Raw genomic sequence first — 15160 nt, 5'->3', positions numbered from 1 at the left:
GCTGCACAGCCTCTCCAATCTGCAGCACTTGTTGTCTGCTGGGGGGCTGTGTTTCAGCTCTGCTCCGTAATGCTTACTACCATCAATTTATCTTCTGCTGCCCACGTGAAGGTTGGATGCCAGTCATTTTAGCCAATAAATTAAGAATTATTGCTCCCTGCCAGCAGAGCAAGACTAATGTGCGGCCATCTTGCTGCTGACACTCTAGAGCCCCCCCATCAAACGAGGTCTGACAAGCCTCGGTCCAGATCACTTTTTGGGCTTTTTCTTGGAAGTCAGATCTGTCAAGTGGGAACTATAGTGCCATAGCCCTTGACAAATCTCCTGTAATAATAAGTGAGACCTAAAAAGGCCTTTACCTCTGTTTGGGTCTTGGGGAGGGTTGCCTAACCAGAATGGTATCAGTCTTGGGCTGTAGGGATCCTACCTGGCCGCTCCCCACTTGGTTGCCCAAGTATACCATCAAAAAAGTAACCCTCTACCTATTCCATGGTCACAATAGTCACCACTCATCGCAATGTGATTCCCTTTACCAGAAGAAAATTATAATTTCTTTTTTAGTGACCCTCACCCACTCTAGTAATGGCATGCTTCTTCATCGGTTCCACCTTGGCTCCTAAAAGCCAAAGTGGGACCAGCCGACTGACGGGAGCACTTAGTATAGATCCTACATGGGTCTAAATATAAAAATACCTTATTAGTCACCAAGGTATCCCTTTAATTGTAGTGCCAGCAGGTGTGATTAAAAATAGCAGTTAGGAGGCTCTCTAGGTGTATTATGGTCCTATCACCCTTATCTAGATGGATATATTAATCAAGTGTCGACATGTTTCAGCCCCTTCGAAGGCCTGTAAGGTCCCGGGCTTTCATCAGGACAGACTTTAGGATAATGTGTCCCCGGTTGGTGACCGAACAAGCTACATGCATAGAATCATGTGGTCCTGCATGCAAAATAGAAATACCTTAACTGGCCTGTTCATAATCTATAAAGAACATCTGTGGTCCGATAAAGGAAACACAAAAAACAGACATCCCCATGTTAGGGGCAGCATGCACATGACATACTAAAGTTATTAATGACATGTTCTTGACTTGCTTATACACAATAGTGCACTGGACTCTACAAACTGGCCAACTGACTTGAACACTAGTGGATATATATTCATTATACATATATGTGGATGTGATTGTAGGTCACGTCCATCTTCTAGCTCATCATAACCTGCAGACATGAAACACACTCATTTAGTGTCACTTACTAGTGCAACTGGTGTGAATTAGGCCATTATTCCAAATTGTAATATTGTGTCACACATATAGGTATCCCCCCAATGCTTTCAATTGTGCAGATATAAGTTCAAGGGTTTGCACTTGATTTGCAAGATGTAAAACCACCCATTTCTTGCACCCACACTCACTTTTCATGAACTGAAAACGCGCTGCTCCCATGCAAAACCTAGTGCAAATGATGTGATTTGGACCGTTTTTTTAAGTCACCGTACTGTGCCAAACATTTAAGTGTTCACTCAAGGTTGTCAATTGTGTAGGATAAAGTTCTACCCTGGATGTGTAGCATGCAAGCTCACCTGTTTTTGGGAACTACCTTATTTTTCATGGAAGAGGAGGGAGAGCACCCTGCAGTCTTGCACTATAACAAAACAAGACACGTGAGACTATTAAATGCAGAGCGGACAGCTTCATTTGTATAACTACATACAATGACCAGTCCAACAAGATAAAAAAATCATAAACAAGCATTGGAGAATTCTGAATTCCAATAAACTGAATCTTACTACATCTATATTCTCTTTCAAGAGGAATATAAGTATCAGATACCAACTTGTGCATACTAGGCCCAAAGAGATGCAAGCTTTCAAGCAGACAGAATGGTCGAATCTACCCCCTGTCCAAGGGCACTATCCATGTGGACACTATTCATTATGCCCCTTAACCAGAGCCACCAAGGTGGTCATTACAACCCTGGCGGTCGGTGTTAAAGCGGCGGTAAGACCACCATCAGGCCGGCGAAAAAAAAATTGAATCACGACCGTGGCGGTCACCCACAACAGACAGGCGGAGGACAATGTACCGCCCACAGTATCACAACCTCCCAATCCGCCACCTATTCCGGGGCGGATTCATCGTGAACAAAAACACGGCGGAAACAGGACTTCGAAGGGAAAAAGCTCACCTCTACACACCCCACGAGGAATCAGGACGCCATGGAACCCGAGCTCCACATCCTGCCAGCCCTTATCATCTTGCTCCTCTACCAGGAGCACGAATGCCGGCGGCGAAGACAACGGTGAGTACTGCACCTACAACACAGGGGAGGGGGGAGGGAGAAAACAGGGACACACACACGCAACACGCAACACCCCCACCCCCACCCTCATCCACTACAACACACACACCAATACAGCATGATGCATTACAGTTATACCCCCCAAGCTCCCCGGGAAGATTGCAAGGACAAAAGGAAATAAGTCGAATGATTGTAATATATTCTAATACAGTACGCAAATATATATATATATATATATATATATATATATATACACTATAAACAAAATATACACCAAGAACAGTAGTCCAGGTTGTGCTCCATTGAAGTCTGTGGAACACTGGGCCCACACGGTATGGGCGAGGCCCACACCCAATCCCCGAAATGACGGAGAGAACACTGCAGGGGCATCAGATAGCAATAAAACAGGCACCTCAGGGGGAAGGGAAAGGGGGGCACCTCAGCCGGTTGAGTGCACAGCGCCAAATCCACAGGGGGGCCACATGCCCACTGTTCAATCCTGAGGAGTGCAAAGCCACAGTCTCTCAAGTCTCTACAGTGGGTGGGTTGCCCACTGTTCCATCCTGGGGAGTGCAAAACCACAGTCTCTGAAGTCACTGCAGTGGGTGGGTTGCCCACTGTTCCATCCTGGGTAGTGCAAAGCCACAGTCTCTCAAGTCTCTATAGTAGGTGGTTTGCCCACTGTTCCATCCTGGGAAGTGCAAAGCCACAGTCTCTCAAATCTCTATTGTGGGTGGGTTGCCCACTGTTCCATCCTGGGGAGTGCAAAGCCACAGTCTCTCAATTCTCTACAGTGGGTGGGTTGCCCACTGTATCATCCTGGGGAGTGCAAAGCCACAGTCTCTCAACTCTCTACAGTGGGTGGGTTGCTCAAGTGGATAACAGTCTCCACTGGTTCTGGAGGGGCTTTGTGCCCAGAGTGCTTTATCCTGCCAAGGAGAGAGGTAGTGGATGTTTGTCTCCACTGGTTGTGGAGGGGGCTTTGTGCGCAGAGTGCTTCATCCTGCCAAGGACAGAGGTAGTGGATACCAGTCTCCACTGGTTCTGGAGGGGGCTTTGTGCCCAGAGTGCTTCATCCTGCCAAGGACAGAGGTAGTGGATGTTTGTCTACACTGGTTATGGAGGGGGCTTTGTGCCCAGAGTGCTTCATCCTGCCAAGGACAGAGGTAGTGGATGTTTGTCTCCACTGGTTCTGGAGAGGGCTTTGTGCCCAGAGTGCTTCATCCTGCTCGTGACGGACTGAGTAGCGTCAGTGCCCTTGGTGCTCATGGGCCAGCGGTGCTTGTTGTGGTGGTGTCATTGGCAGCGGTGCTTGTTGCGGCGGTGCCCTTTTCAGTGGTGCTTGTTGTGGCGGTGCCCTGTTCAGCGGTGCTTGTGGCGGCGGTGCCCTGTTCAGCGGTGCTTGTTGCGGCGGTGCCCTGTTCAGCGGTGCTCGTGGCGGAGGGGTCCTTTGCAGTGACTCAGCTTCTGGCGGTCATGTCTGGCCCAGCGAGGCAGGTGCTAGCGGTCCTTCATGGCCCAGCGGGGCTGGTGCTGGCTGTTCTGTCCTGGGCAGCAGGGCTGGTGCTGGCGGTCCTTCATGGCCCAGCGGGGCTGATGCTGGCAGTCCTGTCCTGGGCAGCAGGGCTGGTGCTGGCTGTGGCCTCCTGGGCAGCAAGGCTGGTGCTGGCGGTGGCCTCCTGGGCAGCAGGGCTGTTGCTGGCGGTGGCCTCCTGGGCAGAGGGGATGATGGCGGTGGCCTCTTGGCCAGCAGGGCTGGTGCAGGCTGTGGACTCCTGGGCAGCAGGGCGGGTGCTGGCGGTGGCCTCCTGGGCAGCAGGGATGATGGTGGTGGCCTCCTGGGCAGCGGGATGATGGCGGTGGCCTCCTGGGCAGCGGGGATGATGGCCGTATTCTCTGCCGTGCTGCTCTTCCCAGACTTGCTGACTTTCTTGTGGGCCTTCCCCACCTTGGAAGGTGTCGCAGCTGACTCCACACTCCCACCTGTACCCCTGGGAGCGGCTTTTGTGGCTGGAGTCTTCCCCCTCTCCCACCGGGCACTGGCCAACTTTTGATGCTTGACAGGTGGGGGACTGTCCGTGCTGTGGCTCCGTGCCACACTGGCTGCCCTGGTGGCTGGTGCACTCCAGATTCCGGTGACTACAGGCACCACTGGTCCCGGAGATGTTGTGGCTGAGGTGCTAGGTTGGGACCTGGAGAGTCGGGCCCTCGGAGACGGACGGGGTGGGGGAGGTGAGGGAAAGAGGTCAATGTTGGCCAGGAAAAGCTTCTTGGGAACACTGGGACAGGTAGCTAGAGGGGGTTTGGGAGTGGAGGAAGAGGTTGTGGTTGTAGGAGGTGTTCGTTTGGTGACTTTGGGTGAAGGTACATGCGCTGGAGGCTGTCGTGAGGTAGATGGCTGTTGGGTGGGTGTGTGCCTGCGTTTGTGTATCTTGGGAGGGGGCATCACAGACACACTGGGAGAGGACACAGGGGACGTGTGAATGGTAGTGGGGTGGTGACTGCACGTGAGCGGGGTGTGGTGGTGTGTGTGATGGTGATGGAAGTAGTGGCTGTAGATGTAGTGCATGCAGGTGTGAGTGGAGACGAGACAGGGAGGGAGGAGGGAGACGAGGAGGAGGGGGACACAGTGGAGGCAGTGGATGTTGGTGTGTCTGCATGTGCGTGATGCTTGCGTGAGTGCCTGTGGGATGTGTGGTGCTTATGTTTGCCAGAGCTTCCCTTGTGTGTTGAGGTGTGTGCATGCTGGTCTGAAGGTGTGCTTGGGATAGGCTGAGGTAGGGGGGATTGGATCTGGGTGGAGGAAGTGGGAGGGGGGAGACTAGAGACAGGGACAATGGCTGCCATCAGTGCTGAGGCCAGAGTCTGAAAAGCTCGCTGATGGGCCGCCTGACAAGAATCAATGCCCGCCAGGAATGCATTTGTTTCTTGCAACTGCCTTTCTACACCCTGGATGGCATTCAAAATAGTAGACTGCCCAACAGTGAGGGACCTGAGGAGGTCAATAGCCTCCTCACTGAGGGCAGCAGGGTTGACTGGGGCAGGGCCTAAGGTGCCTGGGGCGAAGGTGATGCCCACCCTCCTGGGTGAGCGGGCACAGGGCAAAGGCTGAGGGGCTGCTGGGAGGGCGGTGCTGGTAGGGGGGTGGAGGCTGTACCTGCAGATGCGGGGGGCACAGATGTTGCTGCCACCACAAGGGAGTTCCCATCTGAGGACGAGTCCGTGTCACTGGTGTCAGCTCCTGTCCCCGCCGTGGGGCTCCCCTCGCCCTCTGTCCCACTGGTGAACTCCAAGTCCGTAGTGTCGCCCTCCAGGGCCATGTGGGATGCAGCTCCCTCCTGCTCTGGTGCCACTGCTCCTCTGCCTGATGATGCTAATGCACACAAGAACAGGGAGACCACAAAAAGGGGGGGACAGAAGAAAGACATGTTGAGTGCATGCATTACCGCTTCCGTTGGCGGACACGACAGACACAGAAGCCCCCTGCACTACGCCGCGCACTTGGGGTCCACTGTTCAATCCCTGGGACATGGCCTACAAGGCTATGGCCGACATCTGCACACATGGATGACACAGGAGCCTGACTAGGTGAACTTGGCACTGTACACAGGCAGGGTGGGGTGCTACAGGGTCTGCCAGAACAAGGGGACCTAACTAGCACACTCGCCCTGGCCTAGGGAAACCCACAGCCCACCTCCCCTACCCAGACACCTCCACTGCGCGCAAAATCAGAAGAATGAGAGTGTACTCACCCCCTTGTGGCTGCTGTGATGCCCTCGAGCACCCATCCAACTCTGGGTATGTCACCGCCAGGATCCTGAACATCAGGGGGGTCATGGTGCGACGGGCACCCCTCCCACGTTGGGGGGCCATCCCCAGCTGGGCCCCGCCGTCTTCTTGATCCAGCGTTGAATGTCCTCCCATCTCTTACGGCAGTGGATGCTCCGTCTGTGGTGTACCCCCAGGGTCCAGACTTCCTTGGCGATGGTGGGCGCTGATCTACATGAATTGTACATGGGGAAAAGAAAAGTTATTACCAGCTGCACCGTCACAGTCATTGGCCCCCATCCCTACCCTTGCCATGTGGCACATGCACTCACTGTCATTTCATGCACGCCTCAATCTCCCCCCCATCTTTCATCCACCCCACTCCACACAGGCATAGCCCATACAGCATACTCCCTGTGTACTTACTTGTTTGTCTGGAGGACCGCAGAGTAGCGTGTACTGGGGGAGGACCCCATCCACGAGTTTCTCCAACTCCTCCTATGTGAAGGTAGGGGCCCTTTCCCCAGACACACGAGCCATTGTCTCTTCCAGACTGAGGTCACAGCAGCACTTGCAGTATAGGTCCTCTCCTGTCTAAGATCAGGTATCGAGTGATTGAACAGACAGAAAATGGCGGTCATGTCCGCGGCGGTGCATACCTTTACCGCCGGCGTACATCGTCATTGGCTCCTGGGACCCATAGGGTCCAATGTTAACCAATGCAGAATTGCGCCGCGGTCTTCGACCGCCTACCGTGACAGTGTACAACGCCAGTGCAGTTACACCACATCACATTGTCCCACTTTACAGGTCAGGCATCCGCCATTTCATAGGCCCACATGGCTTAATTTTTAACTGCGTCACACATACCTAGGCCTTGCCTCAACACTCATACAGGCCAAATTTCGGATTATGATTCGTGTTCTGTGTAAGCTGTGGGTACGTACCTCTGAGTTGTTTGACTCTGTGGTCGCTGTTGTCCTTCATAGGCACCGTCCGTTGGGACATGTGAGGAAATGGCAGCTTCCTCCGGTGTACAGACCGCTGGTGGACCTGTCGACAATGGAGGAAAGACATGTGATCATCACCTACAGGCTTGATCGTGCCACAATCCTGGAACTGTGTGCCCAGCTGGAGCCAGACCTGATGTCAGCTATCCGCCATCCCACAGGAATTCCCCCCTCAAGTGCAGGTGCTGTCAGTACTCCATTTTCTTGCAAGTAGGTCATTTCAAACAACAGTGGCCACAGCATCAGGGATGTCCCAGCCTATGTTTTCCAACGTGTTGGCCAGAGTGTTGTCTGCCCTGCTGAAACACATGCGGAGCTACATCATTTTCCCTCAGGTGGAGGATTTGCCTACAGTGAAAGGCGACTTCTATGCCCTGGGACATATCCCCAATATCATAGGTGCCATTGATGGGACACATGTGGCTTTGGTACCCCCTGCAGGATTGAACAGGTATAAGAAACCGGAAGAGTTATCATTCCATGAATGTGCAGATGGTGTGTTTGGCAGACCAGTACATCTCCCATGTGAATGCCAAATTCCCTGGCTCAGTGCATGACGCTTACATCCTGCGGAATAGCAGCATCCCTTATGTGATGGGGCAACTCCAGAGGCACTGTGTGTGGCTATTGGGTGAGCATCTAGAAGCAAGTCAGTGGGAATGGTTGTATGGGTCTGGGGATATCCCTACAGGTTAGTGTGTCTAACAGTTGTCCCTCGCCATTTGCAGGTGACTCTGGTTACCCCAACCTGTCATGGCTACTGACCCCAGTGAGGAATCCCAGGACAAGGGCAGAGGAATGCTACAATGAGGCACATGGGCGAACTCGGCGGATAATAGAGCGGACCTTCGGCCTCCTGAAGGCCAGGTTCAGGTGCCTCCATATGACATGTGGATCCCTATTCTACTCACCAAAGAAGGTGTGCCAAATTATCGTGGCCTGCTGTATGCTTCACAACTTAGCTTTGCGACAACAGGTGCCTTTTCTGCAGGAGGATGGCCCAAATGGCGGTGTTGTTGCAGCTGTGGAGCCTGTGGACAGGGAGGACGAGGAAGCAGAAGAAGAGGACATCGATAACAGGACCTCTGTGATCCTGCAATACTTCCAGTAAGACACAGGTAAGAATACAAACCTGCCTACTACATGTACTTTAACACTACTACCTCTCTACTGTCTGTCCTTTTCACCCAGTGTATGGTCACTGAGTTGTCACTTTCCCTTACGATTTCACAGATGTGGGTCCCACTGTGTAACATCTGCTGTGTTTCCTCATGGACTAGAGCTGTGTGACATAGGTATGTTGACATTACAATTGAAAGAGCATTTTGTCACTGTAATTGCTAACACACAATTTCGAAATCACAGACTGACTCCGGATTGTTTTGTGCTTCAAGGGTGTTTATTTAAGTGCTCAATATTGGAGGGGGTTGGAAAATGGTGAGGGGTGATGGTGGAGGAATGTCCATAGCAGAGTCCAGTCTATGAGCCTCAAATGTGCATTGCCCAAATGAGCATAGGAAGTGGAGCTGGGGCAGTTTGAGGATGGACAGGGTGACAAAGTGGGACAGAAGGATGACATTCAGGGTGGTCTCATTTCTTGGTGGGGGTCTGGCATCCTTCTCTGTCTTTGTCCTGGATCTCAGGGACCATTTGTGGGGTGGTTCTCCCTCTGCAGGGGGTGAGGTGCTGGTGTGGTGGTCCTGTGGCGGGGCGTCCTGTCCACTAGCGCCGGCGGAGGTGGTGGGCAGTTCCTCGTCCAGGCTAGTGTCAGGGGCCCCTTGTTGTGCCACAGTGTCCCTCCTGGTGTTGAGTACTTCCTTCAGCACCTCTACGATGGTGCCCAGGGTGGAATTGATGGATCTGAGTTCCTCCCTGAAGCCCAAATACTGTTCCTCCTGCAGGCGCTGGGTCTCCTGAAACTTGGCCGGTACCGTTGCCATTGTCTCCTGGGAGTAGTGGTAGGCTCCCATGATGTTGGAGAAGGCCTTGTGGAGAGTGGGTTCCCTTGGCCTGTCCTCCCTCTGTCGAACTGCAGCCCTCCCAGTTCCCCTGTGTTCCCTGGCCTCTGTCCCCTGGACGGTGTGCCCACTACCACTGCCCCCAGGTCCCTGTTGTTGTTGGGGTGGTGGGCTTGCCTGGGTTCCCTGTAGTGGTGGACACACTGCTGATTGACGTGTCCTGGGGACAGAGGTATGGGCCCTCTGGGTGGGTGCTGTGCTGGTGTTTCCAGAGGGGGGAAGCTCTGTGGTGGCCTGTGACTGTGTGAGGGGAACCGACTGTCCAGAGGTCCCCGGTGGGCCGGGCTGGTCATCTAGATCCAGTTGGACAGAGCTGCTGTCATCACTGTGGGCCTCTTCTGTTGGTGGTGTGGACATGTGTGGACCCTCCTGTCTGGTGAGGTAGGGGTCCTGCAGGGGTATAAAGGGATGTTTATTACATCTGTGTGTGCTATGGTGTGAAATAGGTGGGTGACCGTGTACCCCAGTGCTTGCATTCCTGTGTGCGACCTTGTGTGATGGTGGTTTAGGGGGGTGTATGGGTATGTGCATTGGCCATGCTTTGGTGATGGGTGTCCATGCTTTGTTATTGCATGCAGGGCTTGGTGTTGGGATGTGTGGTTTGTGATATCGGGACATTTGTGAGGAGTTGGAGTGATGGGGTGAGGGCGAGGGTGGGGGTATGTGATAGCATGCAGGTAGGGCGGGGGATGTAATAGTTAAGATTTGAATTACCAGAGTCCATTCCTCCATCTACTCCTGCGAGGCCCTCAGGATGCAGAATCGCCAAGACCTGCTCCTCCCATGTTGTTAGTTGTGGGGGAGGAGGTGGGGGTCCGCCCCCAGTCCACTGAACCGCAAGGTGGTGTCTTGAGACCACGGAATGCACCTTCCCCAATAGGTCGTTCCACCTCTTCCTGATGTCATCCCGATTTCTTGGGTGCTGTACCACTGCGTTGACCCTGTCCACTATTCTGCGCCATAGCTCCATCTTCCTAGCTATGGAGGAGTGCTGCACCTGTGCTCCGAATAGCTGTGGCTCTACCCGGACAATTTCTTCCACCATGACCCTGAGCTCCTCCTCAGAGAACCTGGGGTGGTGTGGGTGATGTGTGGGGTGGTGTGTGTAGTGATAAGTGTGGTGATATTTAGTGGTGTTTGTGTGAGGTGCGTGGAAGTTCTGTGGGTGATGGTATTGTGTGCCTGTGGATGCTTGGTAGTTGTCTGTGGTGTCTCTCTCTGGCCTTCTTTCGGTGATTCTGGGCATAGGTGTTTAAGGGTGATGTGGGAGTGTGTTTTATATTGTATTGAGTGTGTGGGAGTGGTGTGTGTATGTGTATCAGGTGTGTTTATTTGGAATTGTCCAATGTGGTTGTGTTTGGTAAGAGTGTGTGTATTTTGAGTGCGGCGGTGTGTACCGCCAATGGAATACCGCGATTGAAAGACCGACGCGTGGATTCGTGTGTCGTGATAGTGTGGGCGTATTTCTGTTGGTGTGACGGTGGAGGTTTTGTTTTCGCCAGTTTATCACTGACCTTTGGTGTGACGGACTTGTGTGGGTGTCTGAATTTTGGTGTATTCCGAGCTGTGGGTCATAATAGCTGTGGCTGATTTCTGTGGCCACGGCGGTGTGTTGGTGGTCTTCTGCACAGCAGTAAGCGGCTTTTACCGCTACTGTTGTAATGACCGCCCAAGTCTGTAGACATTGGACTCGGAAAAAGATGGGATCAGAGGATACACATTAACTGCATAACAAAGAATGTGGGGTCCCTCATAACATGCCCTTGTGATCTGAAATATATCAGGATGACCTCTTGAAAGATAAAACTGCAGATCGGGGGACATAGAAGCACAATACTATGTAAGAACACATCTACCAAATTGAGTGCCCATTTCTTGGAGACTGGACATAGTGACTAAGACATACGGTGGACAGTGATTGAGAAGGTGCCTCTTAATAATGGATCCCCCTCGAGTACTCTTGGAGAGAGAGCAACAAATGATCTGTAGAGTTAAAAACCATTTGTATGATTTGAATGATGACATAATGTGCAATAACATCAACCAAGAATGGTAATGGGCCCTGCCCCATGGTTAGAGCTACATGTGGGCCCTTACTATGTCACTGGGCTATACCACCTATGTGGCTAATTGCAACAGTATAGATAAGGACATTTGTTGGGATTCTTGCACCTCTTAAATGAATCCACACTTACAGACCCTCTCTCTCTGCACTTTAATAGATTATCCTCCCTGTTGAGCTTTTTGAAAAAATAATCATAAAATCGGGTAGTGAAGATGATCAGACTAAACGAGAGCTTCATGATTTACACAACAATTGTTGGTATAAATGAACCTGGATCTTTGATATCTGGTGCGTAAAAAAAAGCTGCATACGGTAAAAGGAGAGATTAATGACCTTGATAGAAGGGTGTTTCCCCACAGCATGGTGGGGGCAATATCAAAACACAACAAGAAAGATAATTTCTGAACATCCTGGGACACCATCATTCTACATCATAATGTAGTTATAACTGAACAAAGAATTAGAGATACGACCAAAAGTAGTTTAGCATTCCTTTAATTAAAGAATGAGGTCCTTTAAGAGTGGGTTATAGTTGTGCAGTGGCTCTGGAGGACTCAGAGAATAAATACACTATCTACAGCAATACACAGCATATCAAGAATTCCTCTGCCCCGTAAGTGTCACTTCCTGTTTCTTTGTAGTTGCTCACTGTCAGCCACATTGGGTGTAGTATGAGCCTACTCCTAATTGGACATTGCTGTGTCAGGCGGAGGAGGCGTGGCTGCATAGTGGCTCTACTTTGTTGAGTTCGAGCCAATTGCCCCATTGCCTTGTGACCCATGGGTCCGGTTGGCTGACCAGCACCATGTGGGATTACAACGGAGCAGAAGGCGGTTCCTTTTGAGATGCGTTTTGCTTAAAAGAAGGACAAATGCATCCAACTCTTAACCGCAAATGGAGGCAAGAGTCTGGAAGGAGAGTTATAGTAGGTACTAATTGTGGTGTGATACTCCTGATGAAGTAAGTTCTATGTTGTGGGCAATGTGTAACCTTGGAAAATCTGAACGCCTCTTTTGCTGAACAAGGGTGAGACCCTGTCCACGCTGCATTTAATATTCTTACATGTCATGTTTTGTTATAGTGTGTGACTACAGGGGTGCGGTCCCTCCTTCTCCATGAGAAACAAGGTGATTCCCAAAAATGGGTGAGTTTGGATTCTACAACTGCAGAGTAGAACTTTATCTTCACAATTGACAGCCTTGGGTGAGCACTTAAATGTTTTGCACAGTACAGTGACTGGAAAAAATGGGCCAATTCACATAATTTGCACAATGTGTTGCATTGGAGTAATGCATTTCAGTTCGTGAATAGTGAGTGTGGGTGCACAAAATGGGTGGCTTTGCATCTTGCAAATGAACAGTACAGCCTTGAATTTATATCTGCACATTTGAAAGCCTTGGGTGGATACCTATATGGGTGACACAATTTTGCGATTTGGTAAAATGGCCTAATTCACTCCAGTTGCACTACAAGTGACACTGAATGAGTGTGTTTCACGTCTGCAGGTTACGATGAGTTTGAAGATGGAAGCAACCTACAAATTGTGTCCACGTTTATGTGTAATGAATATACATAACACTAGTTGGCCCGTTTGTAGAGTCCAGTGCACTGTTATTTATAGGCAAGTCAGAAACATGTCATTGATAATTGTAATGTTTCATGTCTATGTTGCCCCTAACATAGGGATGTCTGTTTGTTTTTTATGTTCCATTTCTAGGGCCACAGATGTGGTTCATAGATTATGAACAGGCCAGTTAAGGTATTTCTATTTTGCATGCATGACCACATGATTCTATGCATGTAGCTTGTCCGGTCACTAACCGAGGACACATTATCCTAAAGTCTCTCCTGATGAAAGCCCGGTACCATACAGGCCTTCGAAGGGGTTGAAACATGTTCACACTTGATTAATAAAGTCATCTAGATAAGGGACATAGGACCCTACCTGCTATTTTTTAATCATACCCACTGGCACTACAAATAAAGGGATACCTTGGTGACCAGTGAAGTATTTTTATATTTAGACCTCGGTAGGGTCTATACTAAGTGCTCCCATCAGTTGGTTGAGCCTACTTTGGCTTTTAGGAGCCAAGGTGGGCCCGATGATGAAGCATGTCTCTGATACAGTGGGTGAGGGTCACTAAAAAAGAAATAATCAATTTATTCTCCTGAAGGGAATCACATTGTGATGGGTAGTCAGCATTGTGACTATTGAATAGGTAGAGGGTTACTTTTTTGTGACAAAATATTGGGTTGTGAGTTCCTGTTGTACCTTGTGGGGATTCATGGTTTCATGCCCCATCCAAAAGAAATCCTTTCTGCGCTACGGAGCAGGAGAAACATCTTGATGTTGGCAGTTTGAGTCCTGCTCTTTATAGAAAGGCTCAAGTATATCACTGATCCCTGGCATATCTGGCTCTTACTGGCCTTAATAGTGAGGCCTGCCTTCTGCAGGGCCTTCAACACTTCCCAAAGTTGATGCAAGTGATCCTCCCAGCTGGAGATGAACACTGCAATGTCATCCAGGTAGACAGCGTGGAAATCCTCCAGCCAAGACCTGGTTGACCAACCTCTGAAAGGTGACAGGGGTGGTTCTCAATCTAAAGGGCATGAATCGGAACTGGTCGTGCCCCTGTGGCATAAAAAATGATGGCCTCTTTGGCACCTTCAGTCAAGGCAATCTGCCAGTACCCAGATGTTAAGTCAAACATACTGAGGAACTTGGCAGCTCTTAGCCGATCTATGAGCTCATCAGTTCTGGGGATGGTGTGTGCATCAGTCTTAGTGATGGTGTTAAGCCCACGGTAGTCTTCACAGAATCTCAGTTCAAGGTTAGCACCTGAAGCTGCAGCCTTTGGGACCAAGACCACTGGGCTGACCCCGGGACTGCTGGAGAACTCTATCACCCCTAAAGTTAGCATCTTGGAGACCTCTTTCTTGTTGCTGGCTTTGACCTTGTCAGTCACCCTGTAGATTTTATATTTAACTAGTGGACCCCCCAGTGTCCACATCATGGGCGCACAAATGGGTGACTCTTGGGGTCAAGGAAAACAGAGAGGCAAACTCCCCCTGCCACTGGCGACAGTCTCTCTGCTGTCCCAGTGTCAGTGTTGGGGAGACAACCACATCCTCCACAGACCCATCTTGCTCTTTGACAGACAGGAGGTCAGGAAGAGGTTTACTCTCCTCCTCCTTTCTATGATCTGTTGCCAAGAGCATGGTCAGTTCAGACCTCTAAAAATGTGGTTGAAGGCGGTTTACATGTAGGACCCTCAAAGGGTTCCATGGAATTTGGAAGTCCAGCATGTAGGTGACATTACTCTTGTGCTCCACCACCTCAAAAGGCCCAGTCCACTTGTTCTGTAGAGCGCAAGGCACCACTGGGGCCATGATCAACACTTTCTGGCCAGGCTGAAACTCAATCAGAGTGGCATTCTGGACATACCATCTCTTCATATTCTCCTACCTTGCTTCCAGGTTCGTCTGAGAGATTTTCCTGAAGCACGCAGTCTGGTTTCTGAAGGTCAGCACATAGCTAAATACGTCCTGGGGGGACCAACTGGTAACTTTATCCCAGTCTTCTTTCACCAGACTAAGAGGTCCTCTTACAGTAGAGCAGTTCAAAGGGGTTTCAGCCAAGTCACTTCTGCGGTACTACCCCAAATGTCCTGCCAGAGGCACATCATGAGCCAGACCAAGTAGGAAGGTTCTGAAGCTCTCAGGTACCACCAGCACTCTGGCTGCTCCTGGCTTAGAAACCTAAGGCTCACTATACAGGAGACCATACTCCCAGTGGATCCAATGTGATCCAGATTCCATGCTAGCTGCCTGGTCTGCAGCCTGCCACTGCAGAAGTTCAAGAGAAGGGCATGTCTTCTGTGCCACACAGAACTCCTCCCTGGTGGGACCCACTTCTTGCTGCCAATGGGTCAGCTCAGGCCCATTCCCCAGTTTGGTCACATGCTCCTCTGTAGGCTTTGGGGTGCCCCCCTCA

Source organism: Pleurodeles waltl, chromosome 2_2 (assembly GCF_031143425.1).
Source record: "Pleurodeles waltl isolate 20211129_DDA chromosome 2_2, aPleWal1.hap1.20221129, whole genome shotgun sequence".
Taxonomy (NCBI): Eukaryota; Metazoa; Chordata; class Amphibia; order Caudata; family Salamandridae; genus Pleurodeles; species Pleurodeles waltl.
Note: the sequence above shows the minus strand (reverse complement) of the source record.